General features: G+C 51.0%; 1 protein-coding gene across 4 annotated transcripts in view; it reads left to right on the forward strand.

Moving 5' to 3' along the window:
* The first annotated feature begins 1,778 nt into the window (after positions 1–1,778).
* The window catches only part of NOS1 (nitric oxide synthase 1), a 175,391-nt gene continuing 164,420 nt past the window's right edge, over positions 1,779–12,749 (forward strand). The window contains exons 1-3 of one of the 4 annotated variants that reach the window (XM_075898161.1): positions 3,157–3,856; positions 11,798–11,955; positions 12,559–12,745. The gene's annotated coding sequence lies outside the window, so the exon portion shown is untranslated. Of the gene's footprint in view, positions 2,023–3,156; positions 3,857–11,797; positions 11,956–12,558; positions 12,746–12,749 lie in introns of those variants that run through there. The other 3 variants (XM_075898163.1, XM_075898160.1, XM_075898165.1) reach the window with 3 other exon arrangements.

Here is a 12,749-nt window from a genome sequence, read left to right on the forward strand (position 1 = left end):
ATGTGGCTTGTTTGGATGTGCCACTGTGGCACCCAAGTTATTAATAAATATTTGTAAACCTTTTCTCTCTGCTGCCATGTCTCCTCCCCTTGTTCCATCAGCTCCCCTGGTGCCTGCTGTCTCCCAACTCCTCACCCTCCTCCGCTGTCCTCCTTTTCTTCTCACTGCCCTCAGCTCTCCTGCAACCTGCCCCCCCTCCTCCAGCCCTTCTTTCCTCCCTGTGCCCACTCCTCCAGTAGCCCCACTCTGATCATGTGAGCTACCCCTTCTCATCCCCTCTTCTAACACCTCATTCTACACACCTGCCCTGAGTCTCTCCTCTGGTGCTGGTCCCTCCCCTGCAGGTGTCTGCCCTTCTGCTTCACCACCAGAATCCCCTGGTACCTGCAACTTCCCTTAGCCCTGCACCCTCTTGGTGCCTCCCCCTTCCCTCACTGCTCCTACCTCCTTTGCCCTCATTTCCCTGATGCCCACCCCCTCACCACCCTCTGCCCCTGTTCCCCTCATGCCCCTGTGCCCTCACACATGACTTGTTCCATCCCCGCCTTCCTCATGCCCATCCCTTCTTTCAAGCTGTCTCCCAGCACCTCCCTGTCCCTCCTCTAGCCCCCAATGCCCTTACCCTCTTCCCTTCCCGCATCACCCTGTCCCCCTTCCACTGACACCTCCCCTCCTGCCTTTTTCCTCATTGTCTGCACTTGGCCCCCGGGCATTTGTCTCTCCTCTGTTCTGTCCCTTTGGTGCCTTCCCCTCTCTTCCCCCTCTCTCCTCCCCCTCCGCACAAGCCCCTTCCTCTCCCAGCCCTTTCCCTTCCCCTACCTTCTGCCTTCCACTTTGTGGGGCTGGAGTCTGCACTCCGTCCCTCGACTCCAAACCCGCAACTCAGCCATACGGCGCAACGCAGCGCACAGCAGTTTTAAAATCCCGGGCTGTGATGTTACGTCACGCCCGGGCATCTCCCCGCCTACCAGTTTGAGCACGCCGTGCAGGGCAGCAGCAGCCAGGAAGGGGGAGCTCAGTGAAGGTTGCGCACGGTGGGGACGGGGACGTGGGAGAGACGCTCGGGGACCAGGGTGGGAGGACGCATGGGGGAGCCGGGGCTCGCTCCAGTTCCAAATATTGGTGGAGCATGGGCACCACGAGCCCATACAACTCGCTGCCCATGCCTCTGCTGGCTGGCCGGCTCTCTCTCTTTCAGAGGGGGCGGGGGAGTGCCGGCTCCTCGCAGAACCCATAGCTTTGCTTCGCAGAACCCCAGAGTTCCCTGGAGCACCAATTGGGAAACACTGGTCTAGTTGTTAGAGAATCTCCAAGGATGCTGTAATATAAACCCAGGGATTGAATCTCTCCCTCCTCCCAGCTCCCCCCCCCCCCCTGCCACACACACACACATCCACCGCATTTCTCTCATCTGGCCCCAGAAGCAGGGAACTCAGTTGTGGGAGATTGCTGAAAATTTGGCCTTTCTCCTTTCTGACCAAAATGTCCAAACAATCAGTAGCTCTCATCTTGTTATGCTGCAGTGTGCACGGAGGAAACGGCCTCCCCAGCACATAGTAGTCCTCATTAAGAGCAACTAAATAAAGACCACGCTGGAATTCATCTCAGAAAAGGAGTGTGGTGACTTGCCTCACACTTACCTCACAGCAGGCGACCTCTGTCATGTGACATTTTATTCCATTGCAGGGATCTCTCGCCTAAGGAGCCTGTCAGCTGCAATGTGACTGCCTTGTCTCCTGCTTGGAATAACTTAAAAAACAACAAGTAGTCCTGCAGCAACTTAGAGACTAACAAAACATGTGGATGGTATCGTGAGGTTCTGAGGGCACAGCCCACTTCTACAAGACTATTTGTTGTTTTTTAAGTTTTTCTAGTTACAGACTGACTCGGCTACCCCTCTGAAACTTTTGTCTCCTGCTTGGCAGAACTACCTGTCTCATTCACTCTCCACCACGTCCAGAGTCATGCAGGAATGGCTGCTGATGGATAAACATAATGGGAGTCTCCACCAGCATTGCTGAGGTAGGATGTGACAACATACCCCCATGCTAATGTTGGCAGGCCCCGGCAGTTGAGTTAGCCAAGATCCGTCAGAGAAATTTCTCCTGTTGCAGATTCTCCATTATTTCCAGGCAGCAGAGACGCGATTTATAGGACATATGGTTCCTGTGTGTGCCCTGGCAGGCACTAGCCTGTTTAATGGTGACTTGTGGTCAGAAAGAGCTTTGGGAAGAATCCTTTGTAAAGAGCAGTGTTTTTCTTTAGGACCCAAATAGGCACAAACGCCAGCCTGGGGCCTGGATTCTCAGCCCGGGGGGGTCTATTTAGAGCCACCTTTCTGCAAGCCATAGTTTGGGGTGGTTTTTGGGCCACTGTAGCTTCTTCCCCCTTCCCCAGGGCCCCTGTGGGAAGCAGGGAATAGTTGGCATGCAGAGCACTTTAGTCATGGAATTACCTCTTCCCACGATGGGAGCTAAGGAACAGGGGTGATGCAATCTCTGTCCTCACTCTTTAGATGCCTGTGGGGTGTTCTCAGACAGCAGCATAGGGGACTGATAGAGCACATCCAGGGTGTGTCTACACTGCACTGTAAGTCAATATAGGCTACGCAGTTTGAGCTGCACAAATTGGGTATCTTATTTCATTGTTATTTTGAAATAGCTTATTTTGAAATTTGGTGCTGACTACACAGCGCTTATTTAGAAATAAATCGCTATTCCAAAACATCCCTTATTCCTCATGGAATAAGATTTACAGGGACATGGGAATAGCGAGCCCATTATATTTTGAAATAACGGGCACACTCAAAAGGTATGCTGAAATAGCGCTGCAGTGTAGCGGTTACCATACGCAGCACACAACACCCAGCTCAATGGGATGCAGGCTCTTGCACCTGGGTTTCTACACTCACTATTGAGCATCTGCACTACTCTGTAATGCTGGGTTACTCACAGCTGTGGTAAGGTAGCCATACAGCACCCTGGAGCCCTTTGGACTCAGCTCTGTGACTTGAGCTGTGTCCACACTGCAAAATGCCAGGGCTTGGAACAGCACCATGGGACCTGGCCTGTGACCCACCCACCAAGCAGGGCCTTAGGACCAAGGTCCTGAATGCCTGAGACCTGAGTCAGATGGATCAGTGTGTGGATGGAAGGGTGGCGTGGGCTCAAACCAGTTCAGAGCCAGGGCTTCATGCACAATATGGACGTACCCTTGGATTCCCTGGGAGTTAGGTCCCCTGGGTGGCATGGGTATGGCTATCTCCTGGTGCATTGAACTGAGCTGCTGTTTCCTTTAGCCCATCACTGTGCATTGGAGAATCACTTGTGGGAATCTGCTTTCAAAGGGGAAGCCTTTCTGGGACCACATGAGACATTCAGGCTGTAGCAGGGCCAGGGGAGAGAAGAGATGCGTCTCTGTAAAAGGTGCCAAGATGGGATCGGGAAACCCTCCAAAACTCACGGTAATGGTGGAAAGATCTCCATGAAGCGAGAGCAACCCAGAGCCTTTCAAAAACCCAGTAGGGCTCCTGCCAGTGCGTAATACAAGCACGGCCCAAAAAGGAACACACAGGGCTGGGGGTGGGTGGCATACCAGTCCCCAGGCGGCCTCCTGAGCCAGCGTTGCGGCAAAGCTTGCTAGCAAGGGGAAGGCACAGGTTGCTGTTCCCAGGTGGTGTCAATTAATCCTGCTTCATTCAGAGTAACACAGGCAGCCGAGGCTGGTGAGGGCTCCTGCTGATTAATTACCACTTAGCCTCCAGATGGGAAAGGCAGCGCTAGAGCCGGGGTTAGTCTGAAAGTGAAGGGGAGAGGAGATGGCTGGACTGGAGCGCCGCTTCAGAAGGGCAAGCCGAGTGAGTACGCTCTCTGCCAGTCCCTTTACGGTCCCTGTACCTGGAGCTGCATGGGCTTCCCCGACTCAGCACAGGGGAGATAGCCCATGGCAGGCCTGTCGGCTCCAGTGAAAGGCTTCATTCCATTCCTAGGAGCGTGTCCCTGGCTCGGGCGTGGCATCTGCTGTGGCTCTGTGGTGGTCCCCTGACTGTGTAGCCAGTGCGCTGGTTTGGTGATGTTCCGGTATTTCCCCAACCTTCCTTAAAGAGCTGCGGGGGAAGGAAGAGAATCCACTCCCTGGGGTCTCTCTTGGACTGTGCTGAGCGATGGAGATGATGCTGTTTTAGGAGCTGTTACGTTGGCAAGGGCATTGCCCTCTGTGCTCCTGGGCGAGAGGACAGGAGAGCCACGAGGTGGGGGGGCAAAGCCTGTGACCTGCACTAAGCTCTTTCCCTTGAAGGTTTGGGCTGTGGTAGCACCCAGGGTTGTATGCTGGGGTGTTTGTTCTCTCCGGGCAGACAGGAAACTGTCTGCCTGTTTCATTTCCAAATATAGCCCAGGTGGCTCTGCCAAGGGTCTCTGGCACCCAAGCAGCCTGCTTGCCAGCAATCGCAGCCTTTGCTGTCGTCTGTGTCATAAATTCTATGTGATCGGGAGGGGCGGAGGGGGGGGGGATTGCTCTCCATAGCAACTACCCTGCTTCCCAGTTGGCGTCTAAAGGTCATATTATTTATTTATATTTTTGCTTGTATTTCAGTAGTGCCTAGGAGCCACCAGAACTGGAGTGTGCGAGGTGCTGTATAAATGGGTTATGTTAGGCCTGGGGGGAGTGTCTTTCAGTTGCCATTCTCCAGATTGATCCTTGGCTCCTGAATGGTGGCACCAGCAGTGCCAGACGTTAGGTAAGATGGCTGGCGATGTCACCCCAAGTTACTCTCTCTCCGCCATCTGCTTGAGGCTCTGAGTAATAGAATGTCCGTGTCATGAGGGCACCTTTTGCTGTGTCTGGGTTTCACACCGCTGGTCAGAGTTCTTTGGAACCCTTCGAAAGGGGGAACCGTGTTACTATCTGAAGGGGAAAGTTCTGTGGTACATAGGCAGTCATTCAGATTTCTGAGCGCTCTGCAGGCAGGGAACAGGCTTTTGTGTTATGTTTGTACAACACCTAGCACCATGGGGGTATGGGGCTTCGAGATGCTATGTCAATATATATAATATTCCTGTGACCGCATTCTGTAGGGTGGCTGTCAATGCCTGCAGAAAGGAGATTGCTGTGTATGGGAAAACTGCAGATTTCTGTAGTGATTTCTGTGCTGGTGAACGCTATTGGTTTCATCCCTCTCAGGATAAGGAGAACCCTCTGTAAAGGTGGGCTGAAGCAAGTGGATGCTATGTAGACTTCACCTTTTTATTTTTCCCCTGGAAATCTCTTTCTTCTCATTCTCCCAGCCAGGATCCTATCAGAGTGCAAGCCAGCCTTTCCAGTTGCTAAAGTTGGGATGGGTTTGGAATCAGACTAACAGTTCCCCCATCTCTAGTTCAAACAGTTAAACAGAAAACTCAGTACTTTTTTTTTTTCTTTGTCTGCTTTGGTGTTTGAGCTTCATTTAGTGCTGAACCTCCCTCCCTTCCCTTAACCCCCTCCCATCTTGTTTTCGCTGCGCAAACTTCAGTTTGGGTCTGTGCCACCATCCCAGTCAGTGCCATGGGAAATGAAACTCAGAGACCAGTCCAGACATGAATTGGGGAAAAGCCAGTGTTTGAGATGGGGAGAGAACCTCCTGCAGCCTCCAGCCTTTCCCAGGGCCAGGTGTTCTGCCAGCAGGCATGGCCAATGAGGGAGTGTTCCGTAACAGCAGGGAAGTAACTCCAGGCTATGAGATGATGGGAGGGGGCGGTATGGATGGACGCGATGCTAGCATGGCCGGGCAATGTGGCACAACAGTCAGTATGACACTATTCTCCTGCATAGAGGCTGGCCTCACTTCTGCTAGATAACTGTGATACCTGGACCCTGCAGGCCAACCTCTCCAAGGGCCTGTGACACATGGACAGATAGTTGCAACTAACCTGCCTTCACTAACCAGTATTTCCGTGGCATCCTTTTACATTACGATCTCAAAGCACTTTACAGACATTGAGTCTCACGACATCCTTTTGAGTAGGTGGTGTGCTTTCTCTATTGTACACATGGGGAAACTGAGGCACAATGGGATTGGGTCACATAGTGAGTGGCCTAGATGAGATTAGAACCACTGTTTTCATCATCCCTTCCCCCTCTTAGCATTGTCTGTTAATGGATTCCTCCCTCTTAATGCCCAGTGCAGGAAGTAATGGAGCTCAATAACCCATGTGTTCATTAACTCCCTCAATTCTGTGGAGTGACACATGGATACTCCTCCCACAAACCCTCTGAAAATCGGCCCCTTCATGTTCCCTCAGCAGGTGTATGAGCGTGTATTTATGTAGGATACCGATGACGGTTAAAACATGCATAAGCACCAAATTGCAGTGGTGCCATCTTGATGCCTAAGGGGAACAAGCTGTTAGCAGTGTCTCATGTTTCAATTACTATCGCTATTTTCAGGGTTGTAAATCCTAGGGCTGTGGCCTTCAGTAGAGCTCTCTTCCTGTGAGCAATTGTATTTAGTGCTTCAAAACTCTGAGCTTGACTTTGGCTTCTTCTCACACTCCCAGAATGCTGAACAGGAGAAGTCTTGCTTTGAATCCGGAGGCATATTGGACCAGTTGTTTGAATCAGCTCGCCACAACTTGGTATCTGGCTCCTGAGAGTAGCCTAGCCTGACAGGTACATGAAGAAGCAGAGGGTTTTGGGCACCTCTGCAGTGCAAGAGAAGGTGTGATGGTAGATAGGCACACCTGTGCCAGCCATACTCCAAGACTGCGTCTAGACTGGCAAGATTTTGTGCAAAAGAGGCTGCTTTTGTGCAAAATTTTGCTGCCTGTCTACACTGGCTGCGAGTATTTGTGCAAGAACACTGACTTTGTACTGTACAAAATCAATGGTTCTTGTGCAAATACTCAGACACTCCTGCTCAGGGATAAGCCCTCTTGCGCAAGTATTCTTGCACAAGGGGGCCAGAGTAGACAGCCAAGTTAATTTCTTGCACAAGAAAGCCCGATGTCTATAATGGCCATCGGCGCTTTCTTGCGCAAGAGAGTGTCTACACTGGCATGGATGCTTTTGTGCAAAAGCAAATCTTTTGCGCAAAGGCACATGCCAGTATAGACGCTCTCTTGCGCAAATACTTTTAACGGAAAAACTTTTCCATTAAAAGTATTTGCACAAAATCATGCCAGTCTAGACGCAGCCCAATTGGGCCTCAGTTGGAGTACTGTGTCCAGTTCTGGGCACCACATTTCAAGAAAGACATGGAGAAACTGGAAAAGGTCCAGAGAAGGGGCAACAAAAATGATTAAAGGTCTAGAAACCATGAGTTATGAGGGAAGACTGAAAGAACTGGGCTTGTTTAATTTGGAAAAGAGAAGACTGAGAAAGGACATGATGGCAGTTTTCAAGTTACATACCAAGTATGTAAAAGGGTGTTATAAGGGGGAGGAATTGTTCTCCTTGGCCTCTGAGAATAGGACGAGAAGCAATGGGCTTAAATTGCAGCAAGGGAGGTTTAGGCTGGGCATTAGGAATTTTTTCCTAATGTCCAACCTAAGCCCCCTTTCCTGCAATTTAAGCCAATTTGTTTCTTGTCCTAACTGTCAGGGTGGTCAAACAGTGGAATAAGTTGCCTAGGGAGGTTGTGGAATCTCCATCTCTGGAGATATTTAAGAGCAGGTTAGACAGACACCTGTCAGGGATGGTCTAGACAGTATTTGATTCTGCCATGAGGGCAGGGGACTGGACTCAATCTCTTGTGGTCTCTTCCAGTTCTAGGATTCTATGATTTCTCTGGTGTTTATCTAGCAGCACCTAGCCTGGAAACATGCATGAACACAGCTGTTTAGTGCATGGTGCTGGCTGGGTGTTCAGAGCCTATGTGATGCTCTGCGTCTCTGTGATGAAGTCGGGAACCAAGGGAAAAAGAGTGGCCTTGCCTTTGAACTGCTGGGCCCGCTCTGTCTTATGTCCTGTGGTGTGTCTGGTGGGGACCTCCAACTGAGATCCCATCTGTTCCAATTCTGTTGGGAGACGCTGCCTCGAGGCCAGAGTAGGCATAGACAGGCTCTGCTGCTTGTGCACTGTACATTGCCCTTCTTGGTTGGGAGCGGGGAGATGGACCAGTCTCATTGTAAATGTGGCTCTGTGCACCCAGTTCTCTGCCTTCACCCACAGTCATAAAAGGAAACCAGTTCAATTGCTTCAAACAGACTCTTTTTTCAGGCAGGGTCCTCTGACTTCAGCGGGGAGCCTGCCCTGAGTCCAGAGCTGGCTGTCCTGGCCTGTAGCATCTATCTTTCTAGTCTCTGTATAAATAGATTGTTCTGTTCCTGGTTTTCCACAACCTACAACAATAATTCTGGCCAGATAAGAGACTAGGGACTATTTGGGAAGGCTCCAGGGGTCTCCTTGGCTTTAAGGAGCATGGCTGAGTAGGTCTCAGTGAGACTGATGGTGGGGGCAGTGCTCCCAAAGGGAAAGACACACCTGGCATTACACCCACTTAAAGCAAGAAACACAATGAAAGAGAGGCTGGGTGCGTGGGAAGCTCTCTCTGTCGCTGGTTCTTGCTGAACTTGGGCCAGCAGCAACCTCCAAGGCATCTGAGCCGCTCCGTGCTTTGCAAGCTCTGTGTTTCACACCTACCCCACCCTTCCCAGTCTGCCACTTTTGGGGGGGGGGGAAGACCCTGACCGCCAGGCTGTGGGGAGTCCCGCTGACTCTTAAATTTGAGTCTCCTCTGCACTTTACGGATGGGCCTGGGGCATGGGAGCCCTTTCTGTGGATGCAGCTAGTGATAAGCAGCCTGCGTTGCTACCAGACAGAGCTCTGATTAACACCTGACTTTTCTTCCCTGGCCTGGTGAGAGAGACTCCCACTCAGACTTGAAGCTGGGTCTCCCATAGTACCTGGCATTCACGCCTCATCTTGCAGCGGATGCATTTTGTGTGTGAAGGATTGGCGTGCTATGGCTTTGTACCGTGGCAGGCCTGGGGCGAGAGGAGGTGGAGGAAAGAGAAATTTCAGCAGAAAATCTAAATGAAAGGCTTAGCAGATCCCTGTTCTAATGTCGCAGGTTATTACCTGGAACTTCATGTAACTGGCCACAGGAACTGCCCCCTCGATAGGGACAGAGAAGCCGCTCTATCCCCTGGCAGGAACCCTTGTGTATCCAGCCTCGTTTCTGAATGATCACCCACAGTCTGGGTGAGGAAACCAGCTCTGTAGGGGAATGAACAGGAAAAGCCTGGACACACCAGCTAGGGTATGTCTACACTACAAAGTTAGTTTGAACTAACGGATGTTAGTTCGAACTAACTTTAATAGGCGCTACACTAGCGCTCCATTAATTCGAATTTAATTCGAACTAACGGAGTGCTTAGTTCGAACTAGGAAAACCTCCTTTTACAAGGATTAAGCCTAGTTCGAACTAGCTAGTTCGAATTAAGGGGTGTGTAGCCCCTTAATTCGAACTAGTGGGAGGCTAGCCCTCCCCAGCTTTCCCTGGTGGCCACTCTGGCCAACACCAGGGAAACTCGTCTGCCCCCCTCCCGGCCCCGGACCCCTTAAAGGGGCACGGGCTGGCTACGGTGCCCATGCCAGGTGCAAGCCTGCCAGCACCCAGCTAGCAGACCCTGTACCTGGCACGGCTCGAGCCACCCACCCAATGCCCCCCAGCCCACCCCCTCTTCCCAGGACCAGGCTGGTGGCTCCCAGGAGCTTTCCTGGGACCGCAAGAGGCGGGCACCCGCCTGGGCTAGTGCAGATATCGTGGACCTCGTCCACAATCTCCACACTAGACACAGGAAAGTGGCTGGCTAGGGCAGGAGAGCTGCCAGCCTGGCCACCCAGGAGCAGGAGTGCATGAAAATCAAGGGGGCCCACTAAGACCCCCGACCCTGAGCCCTGAGCTTACAATGGCCGTCCTGGGTCAGACCAAAGGTCCATCTAGCCCAGTAGCCTGTCTGCCGACAGAGGCCAACCCTAGGGACCCTGGAGAGGATGGACTGAAGACAGTGACCAAGCCATTTGACTCGTGACATCCCTCTTCAGCCTTCCACAAACCTTGGGCAGGGACACCACTCCTACCCCCTGGCTAATACCACTCTATGGACCCAACCTCCATGACTTGATCTCACTTCTCTTTAAACTCCGTTCTAGTTGTAGCCTTCACAGCCTCCTGCAGCAAGGAGTTCCACAGGTTGACTCTTTGCTTTGTGGAAAAAGAACTTTCTGTTACTAGTTTGAAGCCTGCTACCCATTCCTTTCCTTTGGTGTCCTCTAGTCCTTCTTTATGGGAACTAATGAAGAACTTTTCTGTATGTACCCTCTGCACCCAACTCCTGCTTTTAGAAACCTCTATCCTTGTCCCCCCTCCGTCTCCTCTTTTCTAAGCTGAAAAGTCCCAGTCTCTTTAGCCTCTCTTCATATGGGACCTGTTCCCAACCCCTGATCATTTTAGTTGCCCTCCCCTCTCCCAGCCTCTCTCTTCCCCTCTCCCACCTCCTTTTCCCAGTCTCCCCCAGTTTTGTTCAATAAAGACAGATTCCATTTTGGAAGACACGTTTTCTTTATTTTATACATCAAGAAGAGGGGCTAGGGAAGGGTAAGTGGAAGGAGGTGAGGGAGGAATGGGGCACGAGCCCCCAATGGGGAGGACTGGGCTGGCTCTGCGGGCTTCTGGGGATGGAAGCTCTCCTGCAGCCCCCCAATTGCCCCCTCTCCACAGATGGCAGCCTGCGGCAAGTGCAGCCGGACTGATGGCCGAGTGCTGTGATGTGCCCAGTGTGGGCACTCAGGGCACTCCAAGCCAGGACTGCTTTGCAAGTGGGGCACCCCTGAGAACTTTCTGTCCGCGGTGGGGGTCGGGTCCCTTTAAGCACAGCCCTCGGCTAGCCTGAGGCAGCAGCTCCACACTCTAAGTCCTAATCTGATGCCCTGCCGGCACTGCTTCCGGCCATCCTTAACTTCTGTTCAGGGTCCACTCAGTGTGGACATGCTAGTTCGAATTAGCAAAACGCTAATTCGAACTAGTTTTTTAGTCTGGATCCGTTAGTTCGAATTAGCTTAGTCCGAATTAACTAATTCGAACTAAGTTAGTTCGAAATAGCGCTGTAGTGTAGACATACCCCCTCTGACGTAGTCTCTTGCAAGCTGGGTTTCCCATTGCTTCAGGCAGGGGTGCTCTAGCTCCCGATGACCGGGGGCTCTGTAAGTGACAGAGATTCCCCTGCACTCGAGTTTTAGCACAGACCTCACTCTGGCTGGTATGTCCCTGAGTATACCCAGCACAGTCTTGCTCTTTCTCAAGTGGGCCAGGTAAGCTGGCTTCATCTCCTGTTCTGTATGTTCTTATATTATGAAGCTTGGATTTCTGGTCAGAAGGAAAGTTTGGCTTCAGCTAACGGAGCTTATAGTTCAATGGCCCTGGAGTGTCTTTTGAGGACTTCTAGGCCTATCTTCTTCTCCTGGGGTCACACCTAGGGACCAGCCAAGAACAGGGCTTCATTGTGCTTGGTTCTGTACAGCCAATAATAGTCCCTAGCCCAAAGAACTTATCATGTAAGTAGACCAGACGAAGGTAGGGGAGAGGAATATAACATGCAGGAAGAGAGAATGACACATTTATTTAGCAAATGTTTGCACACAAATAGCAAGCACACATTCAACAACAATGGAATGGATAGGGAGATCTGGGGACAAGTTTTAGGGTTAGGGTGAGGAGGCCAACCCAGTGGTAGGTCCACAATACTTTTTGCGTATCTATTTTTGTTTGTTTCTCAGGACTCAGAACTTGCTTTTTTTTTTTTTTTTTTTTCTTTCAAAGACTCCACTGTGACTGTTTCTGTCCCACCTCGTTTTTATTGGATGTCTTCAATCCATAAGCCTCTAAGGACTTTAGATCAGGGTGCAGTGCTCCCCATTCTACAGCTGGTGAAACTGAGGCATGGAACAATGTCAGGGGACTTGCTCAAAATGACACAGGTCAGTAAGAACTTGAAGCAGAAGCCCTGCCTGTCTGCTAGACTGTACGGCTCAGTTCCTTTCCAGCCTGCACCTTGGAACCCTCCTTCCATTATTCATGAACTTTCCTTTTTTTTTTTTTTTTAAACATTGTCTCTCACAGGTTAGAGGAGGGGGTAATTATGCTGCTGCCCATTTGATGTGCAGTGGGGGCAAGAGTGGTGATGTCAGAACTTTTCACCTGTCGCTCAATAGGGAAGATGCCAAGTGCTCCCTAGAATGCCTACATTCAATTATGAAAATTACCTGCTGTAAACCCATTTCGCTCTACTTTTCCCATCTCTCTGCGTTGTTCCCCCCCCCCCCCCCCCCCATAAAGTGGCTTCGTTATGGATGATATTAACAGACTCAATCATCCCTTCCTGTTAGCTCTTGGCTGGGCATCTCAAGGAAAAGAAGGACCGGGAGTTTAAAAACGAAGGTGTCAGAATCCCACACATCTGTTTAACAGGCTTTTTTTTTTTTTTTGGTTGTTTTGTTGTGTGGTTGTGTGTGTGTGTGTGTGTGTGCCCCGTATTAATGATAATTAGTCCCTTTGATGTTCTGTGGTTCTCTGACACATAGGGTTCAGAGGGCTCCTGATACAAAGGAGGCTGGCATTGTTGAAGAATTTCTGTGTCTGAAAGAGCCAAATGCGCCGTGTCAAACATGCTGCAAAGAGGAATCTTGTTTCTTTCACAGTAGAACCACATGGACAAAAAAGGCTGACGAGCTTTCAGCTGGCGTCCCCTAATAGGCAAACGTGTCATGAGTAA

Source organism: Pelodiscus sinensis, chromosome 15 (genome assembly GCF_049634645.1).
Source record: "Pelodiscus sinensis isolate JC-2024 chromosome 15, ASM4963464v1, whole genome shotgun sequence".
NCBI lineage: Eukaryota > Metazoa > Chordata > Testudines > Trionychidae > Pelodiscus > Pelodiscus sinensis.